Source organism: Saimiri boliviensis (assembly GCF_048565385.1).
Source record: "Saimiri boliviensis isolate mSaiBol1 chromosome 19 unlocalized genomic scaffold, mSaiBol1.pri SUPER_19_unloc_3, whole genome shotgun sequence".
Lineage (NCBI taxonomy): Eukaryota > Metazoa > Chordata > Mammalia > Primates > Cebidae > Saimiri > Saimiri boliviensis.
Genome location: NW_027412504.1, coordinates 537,806 through 552,483, shown reverse-complemented (window position 1 = coordinate 552,483; position 14,678 = coordinate 537,806). Strand labels below are relative to the sequence as shown.

At 38.5% G+C, this 14,678-nt stretch overlaps 1 pseudogene; it reads right to left on the bottom strand.

Annotated features, from left to right (window-relative positions):
• Positions 1–8,192: 8,192 nt before the first annotated feature.
• Positions 8,193–11,609, bottom strand: LOC141583304 (E3 ubiquitin-protein ligase UBR2 pseudogene; annotated as a pseudogene).
• Positions 11,610–14,678: the final 3,069 nt, after the last annotated feature.

Genomic DNA, 14,678 nt, shown 5'->3' with positions numbered 1-14,678 from the left:
CTAATAATTTTACACCACTAAAGAAGAAATAGAATATGTAACAGAGACCATATGTGGCCCACAAAGCCTAAAAGACTTAGAATGTGGCTCTTTACTGGAAAAATCTACCGGCCCCTGAGCTAGAAAAATGCCTGAATTTTAAAATCACCGTTTTGCAAATACCACCAAGGTAATATAAGATTCTGGCATGAAATTACTCCTAACACTATATACAAACATATTGTTAGGAAAAGGACATTCATATATCTCTATTACCCATCAAATGTTTATTAAGCATGGAATTTAAATCGAAGAGATGAAACTTAGCTTCACAAATATTGAGATAAAGTGACATTATAAACTTCCCGATGCAATGCAATGGGAAACAATACTTGCCTAAACATTTTGCCTAATCCAGAAGAACAGTTAGATAAATCCAGTTTAAGAAACATTCTATAAGACAATTAATCTGGACTCTTCAAAAATATCAAGGTTGTAAAAGATGAGAAAAAACGGTGGAGGGGAAGCAATATTCAAGACTGATGAAAATAAGAAACATGACAAAAATTCCAATATAAGATCCCTGATTGATATAGAGAATATCTGAGAGCAAGTGGAGACATTTAGACTGTATACTACATAATATTAATTATCAGTAGCTAATGTCTTGTAATTGTTATAGTGGCAATATAAAAGAATGTGCTAATTTTGGGAAAAAATCCCTTAAGTATTTTTAAATAATCTTAATGTCTGCAATTTGTTTTCAAGCAGTTCAGAACTCCCCAAAATGTGAGTGTGTGCATGCATATGTACGCGTGTGTAAGAGAGAGAAAATGAGTGTGTATGTGAAGAGGAAAAGACACAGAGACACACACAAAGCCAATCCCAGAAAATGTTAATTTGTGAATCTAAATAAAGGGTGCATGTGTCTTTACGGTACTTCTTTTTCAACTTTTCTGTTTGACATTAAAAGTTGGAAGAATTTTTTTTAAAGGCACCTGTTTATTCAGGGTGAACATGATCTTCAAATGTCTTTGCCAGATGTTGGTTTCCTGTAGTTGTTAATACTTTTGTGCCACCTGATTGCCTTATGACGAAATTAACTTAGCTATGAAAGAAAAACTGCCTGTGTAGCCATAAAGCCAAACAATTGCTTCACTGAATAGTAAAAGAAAGTATGAGACGGGCGCGGTGGCTCAAGCCTGTAATCCCAGCACTTTGGGAGGCTGAGGCGGGTGGATCACGAGGTCGAGAGATCAAGACCATCCTGGTCAACATGGTGAAACCCCGTCTCTACTAAAAATACAAACAAATTAGCTGGGCATGCTGGCGCGTGCCTGTAATCCCAGCTACCCGGGAGGCTGAGGCAGGAGAATTGCTTGAACCCAGGAGGCGGAGGTTGCGGTGAGCCGAGATCGCGCCATTGCACTCCAGCCTGGGTAACAAGAGAGAAACTCTGTCTCAAAAAAAAAAAAAAGAAAGAAAGTATGGAGTTCATTCCAAGTAATATTGTTACAAACTGTTATTCTCCTAATACAGTATAACCAATTATTCTCCTTGTAAAAGTTCTTTGAAAACAACAACAAAGAGACAACATACCAGAATCTCTGGGATACAGCTACAGTAGTGTTAAGAGGGAAATTTATAGCACTAAATGCCCATGTAAGAAAGTTAGAAAGATCTCAAATTGACAACCTAACATCACAACTAAAAGAACTAGATGGGCAAGAGCAAACTAATCCAAAAGCTAGCAGAAGACAAGAAATAACTAAGATCAGACAAGAATTGAAGGAGATAGAGACATAAAAAACCCTCCAAAACAATCAATGAATCCAGGAGCTGGTTTTTTGAAAAACATAACAAAATAGATAAACCCTAGCTAGACTAATGAAGAAAAAAAGAGAAGAATCAAACAGACAGAGTAAAAAGTTATTAAAGGAGATATCACAACTGACCCCACAGAAATACAAACTCAGACAATACTATATTACATCTATGCCAATAAATTAGAAAATTTACCAGAAATGGATAAATTCCTGGACACGTACATCTTCCCAAGAATAAACTGGGAAAAAGTCAAATCCTTGAATAGACCAATAACAAGTTCTGACATTGAGGGAGTAATTAATAGCCTACCTACCAAAAAAGAAACCCAGGACCAGACAGATTCAAAGACCAATTCTACCAGAGGTACAAAGAGGAGCCTGTACCATTCCTTCTGAAACTATTCCAAACAGCTGAAAAGGAGAGACTTCTTTCTAACTCATTCTATGATGCCAACATCATCCTGATACAAATACGTCGCAGACAGACAAAAAATAGAAAACTTCAGGCCAATATCCCTAATGAACATCAATGTGAAAATCCTCAATAAGATATTGGAAAACTGAATCCAGCAGCACATCAAAAAGTTTATCCACTACGATCAAGTTGGCTTCATCCCTGGGATCTAAGGCTGGTTCAACATATGCAAATCAATAAACAAACCACCTAAACAGAACCAAGGAGAAAAACCACATGATTATCTCAATACATGCGGAAAAAGCCTTTGATAAAATTTAACACCCCTTCATGTTAAAAACGCACAATGAACTAGATATCCATGGAACATCTCAAATTCTTCTTCAACTTTTTTTTTTTTTTTTTTTTTTTTTTTTTTTGAGACAGAGTCTCACTCTGTTGCCAGGCGCCAGGCTGGAGTGCAGTGACACACAATCTCGGCTCACTGCAACCTCGGCCTCCTGGTTTCAAGCAATTCTTCCGCCTCAGCCTCCCAAGTAGCTAGGACTACAGGCGCGCGCCACCACACCCAGCTAATTTTTGTATTTTCAGTAGAGACGGGGTTTCACCATGTTGGCCAGGATGTTCTCGATCTCTTGACCTCTTGATCCGCCTGCCTCGGCCTCCCAAAGGGCTGGGATTACAGGCTTGAGCCACCACGTCCGGCCTAAACTTTTCTAAAGTTGAGAACTAGAGGGAATACTTTCAAACCCATTTTTGGGGCCAGCATCATTCCTATGTCAAAGTCAGACACAATAAGAAAACTAAAGACCACTATCTAAGATGAACATAGATGGAAAAATCAAGCAAACACCAGCAAAATGAACTTAAGAACACATCAAAGAAATTACACATAGTGACCAAGTTGGATTTATCCCTGTCTCAACACTGTTTTTACCATACAACAATGGTAAGGAGGCTAAAGAGACAACTTAAATACTGGGAGAATAGATTTACCAACCATAGTCTCTCTTAAAAGGTTAATACCTAAAATATGTAAAGAATTCAAACAACCCAATAGCAAAACAATATGATAACCTGATTAAAAAATAGGTAAAGGACCTGAACAGACTTATCTCCAGAGAAGACATAAAAATGGCCAAGTATATGAAAGGATGCTCAACATCACTGGTCATCAGGGAAATACAAATCAAAACCACACTGATTTATCCCCTAACATCTGCTGGGATGCTTATTATGAAAAAGACAAGAGATAGGTGGTGCTGAAGGTGTAGAGAAAAGGAAAGACTTGTAAACTGTTGGTAGGAATGCAGATTTAGGTGGCCACCTTGGAAAATTTCACAGAGCTTCCTAAAAGAAATTCAATGTAGAACTACCATATAGTAATTCATGCAGAATTACCATAGTAATTCCTCTTCTGGATATATCCCCAAAGGAAATGAAATCACCACCTTATAAGGATATCTGTGTGTCCATGCTTTTTGTAAAATTATTCTCAATAGCCAAGATAAGGAAACGACCTAAGTGTCCACTGATAAAGGAATGGATAAAGAAACCAGGGTATACATATACAACAGAATACTATCTGGCCTTAAATAAGGAGATCCTGCCATTTTCAGCAACACGGATGAACCTAGATGACATTATGTTCAGTAAAATAAGCCAGATATAGGAAGACAAATACTACATGAACTCCCTTATATATGGAAACTTGAAAACATAATCATAAACACAACGCAGCAGAGTGGAATGGTAGTTGGGAAAGGTACAGGAGAAATGGGAGATGTGGGCCAAAGGGTACGAATTTTTTATTTACACAGGATGAATACGGGTAGAGAACCAGCATGCAGCATAAGCACCATAGTTGATGATATTGCATTGTATACACTGGAACTTTGTTAAAACAATAAATTTTAGATGCTCTTACCACCCCCCACACACACACACATACATGCAAAAAGGAAAGGTAACTATGGAAGATAATGTAGTAATTAATGTATTTGACAGTTATAAGCACTTCACCATGCAGATGTACATGAACACATGTTGTACACCTTACATTTATACAATAAAAATATTACTCATTATTATTACTGAAAAATAAAATTATTTTTCATAGAAACTGTTAAAATATAAATTATATTAAGATAACTGTATACCTGTTTTAAGCGTTTCTCAGTATTAATTTTTAACATGGTGAATATTAATAGAACCCACATAAGTTATTACTAAAAATAATAACGTCTGCCACATTCTACTGAGAGATCTTCAGGGAAAATATTCTAGCAGTCCAGGTTAATTTTTTTAACTCTATAAATAGTTTTTGTGGACATAATTACCAAGTCAAAGAAGAATTTGCCTATGAATCATCGGTTATTTCGGTGTCCTAGGCATCTCTAAAAATAGGCTGCCAGACAACCCGAACCTGGAAAAGAACTGAAAATTTCCCCATTCAGATTCATTCTTTTTGTTCACTGGTAACTGTAGAAATTTTTAGAAATCAAGTTGAATTCTCGATGTTCACTGCATTCAATAGTATGGATGTCATGAAAATGTTCCCTTATTTATCTGTATGCCTAATCATTAAACTGTAGTATAAAGTAAATACTCAATAATTCACTTGAAATGCTCCTCTCTAGTTACTGCAGAATTGAGTGTGATTATTTAAATGTCACCCAATGAGACAGAGTAGGATGATTGCCAACCACCTGCCCATCTAATACATTCCTCTTGAAAGGCATCAAAATTCATGTGCTTGCAGGTAAGAAGCATGATATAATTATTTCATTTTATCTTAATAAAGTATGCTTCAGTTTACTACTGTGAGCCCAGGAGGAGTGAAGAGAAAGTGGAATGGACTAAAAACTCTGAGAAATAAAGCACAGCTAAGGAGACAGCCAGAGAAGTTGCAGTTCTGAAACTGGCTGCTTTCTTTCACTGAGAGACTTTGTTTCTCAAAGAGATTAGCTTATTTTTCTCACAAAGGTGGAAGGGGACAAGTGGAATTTTTTTTTTTAATATCACACTCTGGTGTATAGGAAGAAAAATTTAACAATACAGTGAGACCCCTGGATCTTTCACACTGATATGAATTAAAACCTAAGGCATGTCTATCCTGACAAAGACCAAACACACAATTATATAAGCCAAGATTCATCATCTTCTCAACATCATCATCCACAGAATGTTTACTGTGTGCCAACAAGTTAAGTGCCTTCGAAGCAACCTCACAAAACCTTTATGAGCCAGGTACTTTTATGAGCCCCTTTTTTTCAAATGAAGAAATTAAAGCCTACAGAAGTTGTAAACAACTGGTCCAAAGTGGCTAAGTTACTAAAGATCTTCTCACTCCAAAGTCCCAGTCTTCCCAAAGAGCAAAGAAGATTAATGTGGCTCTAGAATAAAAATACTCTGTAGTATTTGGATAAGAAAATGAGCATTACGGGAAGGAGAAATCACACAGGATGGAAAGAGAACAAAATGAGTTATGTTTGTGGTATAACCAGGAGACTGACTGAGTCAGTGGAGTATTTGTATTGAGAAATGGTAGGAAGCAAGCTAGAACAGAAGACTGGGGCAAATCAGTCAAATGGATTTAAATTCCAGTCTAAAACCCAGGGCAACTGGAAGCCAGTGCACATTTTTTATCAGCATCCAATACCTGAATAATCCTGTGCTTGTTTTAGGAAATCACACAAGATCATCAGAATTTACAGCTAAAATTAATTTTATTGACAATCTGGTTAAATACCTTTAATTTAGAGATTAGATACTGAGATTTATGTTAAGGATCCCTACTCTTTGCTACTTAAAAGTCAAGATAAGTGAACATTACATTTAGCTGAGAAAAGAAACATCCAGTAACTGCCTTTTGAATATGAACTGTTAACATTGTTTTGTTCCTTGAGAATCTGTGATCTTCTAAAGAAAATATTCCTATTTTTATGGTAGGAACTTTACAAATATAGACACTTAATGAAAAAGTAATATTAGTGGTACCAACAACAGAAAATGGATTTAGGAGAAGTGACATGAATTGGGGGAAGGTCACAGGCCCATTTTAGCCACGTTCCCCAAGACCCCCAGAATGCCCTTCACCCATAACTACTCACTGACATGGTGGCTTTCAGGTGAATGCCATGGAGCTTGCTGGGCAAGGAGCATGGAGAAGACCAATCAGAAAACGTCTCGAGTCACCTGCCTATGTAAAATATCTCCCCTTTCAGCCTCTTTGCATTCTACAATTTCTCAATATTCAGCTACATCAGATCCTCTTCTTTTTTCATTTCATTTTTTTTTTTTTAAAGATAGGGTCTCGCTGTATTGTCCAGGATTGCCTGAAATTCTCAGGCTTACCTCAAACTTCCAGAGCTAAAGCCATTCTCCCACCTCAAGCCTCCTGAGTAGCTGGGACTACAGGTTCATAACACTGCATCTGGCTCTTTCTCTTAACTCTGACCACTGACTTCTAGAATTTCCTGCTATGCCACACTATAATGTGAGCTTATATGTATTTATAGAGGCTGCCAAGAAACAGTCCCAGAAGTGCTGTGTTCCAAATCTGAGAGCAGAACTTTGGTTTACTTCATGTATCGTTTGGTTTTTAGGCTAGGGAAGCAAATGCATCCTTAAAACCAACTTATGTCCGTCCCACCTCTGGGAAGGCTTCACCAACACAGACTTCTTCAAACACAGAAATTATATTTCTAAAAAAAAATGGGTGGAAAAGCCATGTCTGATAAATTTCAGTTCTCATAACATAGGAGTTAAGAAAAAGTAAGCAATGATAATGTCATTGAATATAGGCATTCACATGTGAGACAAACATAGATAACGCAAAAGTTGTGAAGGCTACCCACTTTCAAAATAAAACATTGACGAACCTTAACATTTTTGCTACATTCCTTCTTCTGAACCAGCTTCTTCAGATCTTTAAGAAATATTGCACAGCCGGGCACAGTGGCTCAAGCCTGTAATCCCAGCACTTTGGGAGGCCGAGGCGGGTGGATCACGAGATCAAGAGATCGAGACCATCCTGGTCAACATGGTAAAACCCCATCTCTACTAAAAATACATAAAATTAGCCGGGCATGGTGGCGCGTACATGTAATCCCAGCTACTCAGGAGGCTGAGGCAGGAGAATTGCCTGAACCCAGGAGGCGGAGGTTGCGGTGAGCTGAGATCGCGCCATTGCACTCCAGCCTGGGTAACAAGAGCGAAACTCCGTCTCAAAAAAGAAAAGAAAAGAAATATTGCAATAGTATTGAGATCTAAGGAGAAGATAGATCAATAATAACATAGGTCTGAGATCTAGAACACAGATATAAGATGTAAGATCTATGTTCGCCATATTTTATGTTTTGCTTCTTAGAAAGGACTTGAAACAACACTTACTGGTTTTTAAATTATTGTCTTTTGTATGAGAATTTTCTCTTGTTTCACACACATCTTCACCAAAAAAAATAAAGGTTTTGTTACTTTTTGTTTGACATATGTATAAAATTTCTAGGAAAGTACTTATCATAATTTTACTTTTAAGAAAAATGACACTTATTTTTTGTTGTTGTTGAAAGTTTAAATAAAGAATTTATTTCCAAATTAAGCAGAACTTTTTTGTTTGTTTGTTGGTTTTTGAGACAGAGTCTCATTCTGTCTCCCAGGCTGGAGTGCAGTGCCACAGTCTCGGCTCACTGCAACCTCTGCCTCCCGGGTTCAAGGGATTCTCCTGCCTCAGGCTCCTGTGTAGCTGGGATTACAGGCACACACCACCACGCCCAGCTTAATTTTGTATTTTTACTAGAGATGGGGTTTCACCATGTTGATCAGGCTGGTCTCAAACTCCTGACACCTCATGATCCGCCTGCCTTGGCCTCCCAAAGGGCTGGGATTACAGGCATGAACCTCTACACCCGGCCAGAACTTCTTTCTTTCTCAAAAAGCCAACTGGGTTAAAAAAATCCAAGATTGTGTTTTTTGGTGGTACAATAATTATAAATGTTGCCAGTCAATGCCAGCCAGTGTCTGATTGGCTTCCTGTGCACGTCCAATTTCCTCGGTGACACTGTGTTGGTGCCAGAGCTTCTGAATCTTCTTGAATCGCTCGTTGCATAAATGTAAAGGATTTCCCCATCTGAGTCCCTGGTCGGTCTCCCCGTAGCCATCAAGGTAAGGAGGATAATAAAAACAGCCTTTGGTTTTGCCAGCTAAAAACAGCAACTGACATTCCCATACTCTCAGGAAGATGCCCACCCCAGAGCCGCAGGAGTAGGTGTGAGCTGTGCAGGCTCCTACATCCTACCCCTCCAGTTCAGTCTGGCAGCAGTAACTCTGGGAGCACAGCAGTGATCCACACACAAGAAACAGAGTTGGGGCTCTGCTCTTATCACCACCTGATTTGGGGCACGAGAAATTGAATGCTTGATTAATGAGGCTGTTGTAATCCTCTGGAAGGTCTATTAATTTGTTAGATTCTCTTAGATATCTTATAGTATCTCTTTCACCTTCTAGGTATCTTTTAACTTCACTGTTATGACACTAACTTTCAATCAGTGAATTCATTATCTCACTATTTTCTTGAAAAGGGTACTTACATATGACCCAGAAATTTCACTCCTATGTATGTACCCAAAAGAATAAAAATCTATGATCACACAAATATTTGTACATAAATTTACATAGCAGCATTACTAACAATAGTCAAAAGGTGGAAACAATCCACATGTCTACTTGATGAATTTCAAAATGTGGTAGCCATACAAGGGTTATCAGCCATAAAAAAGTAGTTAGAATGGCAATCATTAAAAAATCTGGAGACAACAGATGGTGAGGAGGATGTGGAGAAATAGGAACACTTTTACACTGTGGGAGTGTAAATTAGTTTGATGGGAGCGTAAATTAGTTCAACCATTGTAGAAGACAGTGTGGCAATTCTTCGAGGACCTAGAAATAGAAATTCCACTTGACCCAGCAATCCCATTACTGGGTATATATCCAAAGGATTATAAATTTTTCTACTATAAGGACACATGCACACAAATGTTCATTGCAACACTGTTTACAATAGCAAAGACTTGGAACCAACCCAAATGCCCATCGATGATAGACCGGACAGGGAAAATGTGGCACATATACACCTTGAAATACTATGCAGCATAAAAAACGATGAGTTTGTGTCCTTTGTAGGGACATGGATGAACCTGGAAACCATCATTCTCAGCAAACTGACACAAGAACAGAAAATCAAACACCGCATGTTCTCACTCCCAGGCAGGTGTTGAACAATGAGAACACATGGGCACAGGGAGGGGAGCGTCACACACTGGGGTCTGTTGGGGGAACTAGGGGAGGGACAGCGAGAGGTGGAGAGTTGGGGAGAGAGAACAGGGGAAAAATGCCAGATCCAGGTGATGGGGAGGAAGGCAGCAAATCACACTGCCATGTGTGTACCTATGCAACAATCCTGCATGTTCTTCACATGTACCCCAAAACATAAAATGCAATTTAAAAAAAAAAAAAAGAAGTGATGAAGCATCTACACTTCAGGAAGCAGGAAAACTGAATCTAGAAAAAAAGAATCACGACGATATTGAAAAACATGCTAAACCTAAATTAGTACAGACTATAAAAATAACACTGATGATTAACTGGGTGTCGGTGTATTCAAAACAACAAAGTAAAATATTATCTAGCTTAAAAAATAGAAGAAACCAAGTTAAAGCATTTCAGCATCTTTCTAAACCAGTAACAATAAAGACATAATGAAAACCCATTCAATCCAGCAGCAGACAGACAAAAACCAAAGACAAGATATAATAGATAGAAAACATAAAAAATAAGGTGGCTAAGATAACTTCAAGTTATGTAATAATGTAAATAAGTTAAATTCACTTATTAACAGGCAGAAATTATCAGACTGCTTATAAAAAGAATGCTCTTATTGATAAATGACACACAAAGTTTGAAAATAAAGGATGAAGAAAGCTGTAACAGACACCCCATAAGAATGAAAGGAATCAAGAAGATTTATATAAGTCAAATAAGATACTCCCAGGTCTGGGCGCGGTGGCTCGAGCCTGTAATTCCAGCACTTTGGGAGGCCGAGGCGGGTGGATCACGAGGTCGAGAGATCGAGACCATCCTGGTCAACATGGTGAAACCCCGACTCTACTAAAAATACAAAAAACTAGCTGGGCGTGGTGGCGCGTGCCTGTAATCCCAGCTACTTAGGAGGCTGAGGCAGGAGACTTGCCTGAGCCCAGGCGGCGGAGGTTGCGGTGAGCCGAGATCGCACCATTGCACTCCAGCCTGGGTAACAAGAGCGAAACTCCGTCTCAAAAAAAAAAAAAAAAAAAAAAATCACAGAACTTCTACAAAAAGTAAACATGCACTTGGCCACAAATAAGTCTCAATACATTTCAAAAACTTTGTATCTGATCAATTCTCTAATCATAATGCAATTTAAAATAAGCCAGGCCAGGCGTGGTGGCTCATGCCTGTAATCTAAATCAGAATAATAATACTTTGGGAGGCTGAGGCAGGCAGATCCCTTGAGTCCAGGAGTTAAAGACCAGCCTGGGCAACATGGCAAAACACCCTCTCTACAAAAAATGTAATACAAAAATTAGTCATGTGTGCTAGCAAATGTCTGTAGACCCAGCTACTCAGGAGCCTGGGAGGTGACAATTGCAGTGGGCTGAGATCACACCATTGCACTCCAGTCTGTGCAACACAGTGAAACCCTGCCTCAAAAAAAAAAAAAAAAAAAGTTAGCCTGGCATGGTGGCATGTGCCTGTAGTCCCAGCTCCTTGGGAGGCTGAGGTGGAAAAACCCCTTGAGCCCAGGAGGTCAAAGCTGCAGTGAGCCGTAATTGCACCACTGCACTTCAGCCTGGGCAGCAGACCAGGACCCTGTCACATACATACTTAGAAAAGTAAAAAGCAGACAACAATAAACAACTCTATGTGCTTGCAAACTAAAAAACACACTTCTAAATAATCACTATGAAAACCACATATATTTAGAACTTAATAACCATAAGAGAAATATACATCAAAAGAAGTCCTGGAATAAACTGGAAAGAAATTTAAAGCTTTAAATATATTTATTAAAAAATAAGAAAACAATAACTGAAGTCAAGAAACTAAAAAATAATAATAATAATCCACCCCAGTTAGATCATCTGTCTTTCTTTTTTTCTATAAAGGTTAATGAAATTTTACAATAGCACAGATTACCAAGAAAATTTATTGGTTCTCTGAAAAGACCAATAAAAGAGATAAATCTCCCAGGAACCTTGATAGAAAAAGACAAAAATAAACAACATTGGAAAGCTACCAAAAGGAGGGGTGTACATGGTTATAGATAGTCAAGATTTCAAACATACAACCATAGAGTCAGTTTATGCTAATATATTTTAAAACACACATGCACACTTTTCTAGAACCAAAAATTATTCTAGAAGTAGAACATCTAAATAGATAAGTAATTATTAAAGAATCTAAATTCATAGACAAAAAGAGTCTCCTTGACAAAAGAACACTAGACTGACACAGTTGCACAATTTTAATTAAAGGGCAAAAAATCTCTAATTTTAAAACGCCTCAAAAAGAAACAAAACAAGAAAACTATTTTGCTTATTTCATCTAGCCAGAATAATACTGATATCAAAAACAGAAAAGACAAAAAATTTAAAAAAGTGTAACACCTATTTCACTTTTGTTCATAGATGCAAAAACCTACATAAAAAATTATGCCAATCAAATCTAGCAGTTTTTTTTTTTTTTTTTTTTTTTTTTTTTTTTTTTTTTTGAGACGGAGTTTTGCTCTTGTTACCCAGGCTAGAGTGCAATGGCGCGATCTCGGCTCACCGCAACCTCCGCCTCCTGGGTTCAGACAATTCTCCCGCCTCAGCCTCCTGAGTAGCTGGGATTACAGGCACGCGCCACCATGCCCAGCTAATTTTTTGTATTTTTAGTAGAGACGGGGTTTCACCATGTTGACCAGGATGCTCTCGATCTCTCGACCTCGTGATCCACCCGCCTCGGCCTCCCAAAGTGCTGGGATTACAGGCTTGAGCCACCGCGCCCGGCCAAAAATCTAGCAGTCTTTAAAGGAAAACGAGAAAGCTGCCCTTGCAGCTCAGTATGTTAAAGCATTAAAGGAAGGAAAGAGAACATACCACCACCTGAATTAATTGGGGAAAAAAGTTTTGATATATTAAACACTCATTCAAATTAGGAATTAAGGAGAAGATTTTAAACATAAAAAAGAGTCTACCAAAACCCTAGAGCAAACTTCAAATGCAGTAATTATTAAAAGTGGGCTTCTCAAAATCATAAACAAGGTAAGGAAGCTCACCATCACTTTTTTCTATTCCATATCACATGGGAAGTCCTAAACAGAGAAAAAGAGAGAATGCAGGAGAATTATCAGGAGAAACAAATGATCATAATTTGCGTATAACTGTCTTTCATCAAATATCCAAGGGACTTCATTGAATGAATAAGAGAGTTCAGCAGGACTAAGATCTGTGTGTGTATGTAAATAGAGATGTAGCTCCAACATCTAAAAATCCTACATTTATAACCAATTAGCAAATAAAGTCCACTGATTCCATAGAAACAAAAACTATTCAGCATCTTGAAGCAAATTATATATGCAAGAATTTTATGTAGTAAAACAAAACACTATTAAACGTTAAGTTAAAAACCCTGTAAATGGAGAAGTATCTTATTCATGGAAGATTCAACAGCATAAATAAGTCCGTTATCTGCAAATTAATCTGCAAATCCAATGTAACTGGGATTTATGAGGGGGCTTGCCGGACCAGTTATCATGTAATCTTATTGTTTAATATTGGTATTATAATACAGGAATGAAGCTTGAGAAATCTATCCACTTGAGCAGGCGTCCCCAAACTTTTTACACTGGGGGCCAGTTCACTGTCCCTCAGACCGTTGGAGGGCCGCCACATACTGTGCTCCTTTCACTGACCACCAATGAAAGAGGTGTCCCTTCCTGAAGTGCAGCGGGGAGGGATAAATGGCCTCAGGGGGCCGCATGCGGCCCATGGGCTGTAGTTTGGGGACACCTGCACTTGAGTGATTAGCATCTTCCTTAGTCTATCCTCTCAAATAGTGATTTTTCCTCCAACAGGAGCAGAATTGCAAAAGGTTTTGGATTCAGTTTCCTGGGAAGTAGCATTCTAAAGACTAATGCCAAGACAACAGGTGGCAAAATAGATACCATACTGTTATAATCTCATATTCTTGCTTATAGAGATGGCCAGACAATTTACTCTTCTGACACAGAAGTACTCTACAAGATTCAGGTAAAGAGTTACTCCATTCAAGGCTGGGCGCGGTGGCTCAAGCCTGTAATCCCAGCACTTTGGGAGGCCTAGGCGGGTGGATCATGAGGTCAAGAGATCGAGACCATCCTGGTCAACATGGTGAAACCCCGTCTCTACTAAAAATACAAAAAATTAGCTGGGCATGGTGGTGTGTGCCTGTAATCCCAGCTACTCAGGAGGCTGAGGCAGGAGAATTGCCTGAACCCAGGAGGCGGAGGTTGCGGTGAGCCGAGATCGTGCCATTGCACTCCAGCCTGGGTAACAAGGGCGAAACTCCGTCTCAAAAAAAAAAAAAAAAAAAAGTTACTCCATTCATACGCTTCACATGTGCACAACTCAGAGTACAGACAACAGAACAAGTAACAACTGGACACCATGTAATACTGTTTAGCCATCTCGCTTTATAAAACAACTCATTCTAGAATAATAGTCCCTGTATATTTCTTATTTTAAGCAGGACTATATCCCTAACGATGCACCAGAGCCAGGTGCAAAATATACTCTCAAATGACTGACAAACCTAATCCAGGTATTTAATACTATATGTATAATAATATGAAAACCGTTTTGATTCACACACAGCTGATAAGTATATATAGACAACAGATTAAGTTGTTTAAGTACACTTGTGAACTGAGATAATGGGCCCATTTGATCAGACAGAAGAAGATACGATTATCTTCCTACTTGCTGTGGTAAATTGGTGTATGTTTCATCTAAACATAGTACTCTTCAGTTTTAATTCCAAATATGCTTTAATTTTAAATATACATCATATGTAGATCATACAGTAACTCTTGTTTAACCCTCTGATGTAAACTCCCAACGATTTCCAAATTTTAAACTAGTTATTTTATATTAAATTAAAAAGAGGCCGGGCGCAGTGACTCAAGCCTGTAATCCCAGCACTTTGGGAGGCCGAGGCGGGTGGATCACAAGGTCAAAAGATCGAGACCATCCTGGTCAACATGGTGAAACCCAGTCTCTACTAAAAACACAAAAAATTAGCTGGGCATGGTGGTGCGTGCCTGTAATCCCAGCTACTCAGGAGGCTGAGGCAGGAGAATTGCCTGAGCCCAGGAGGCGGAGATTGCGGTGATCCGAGAT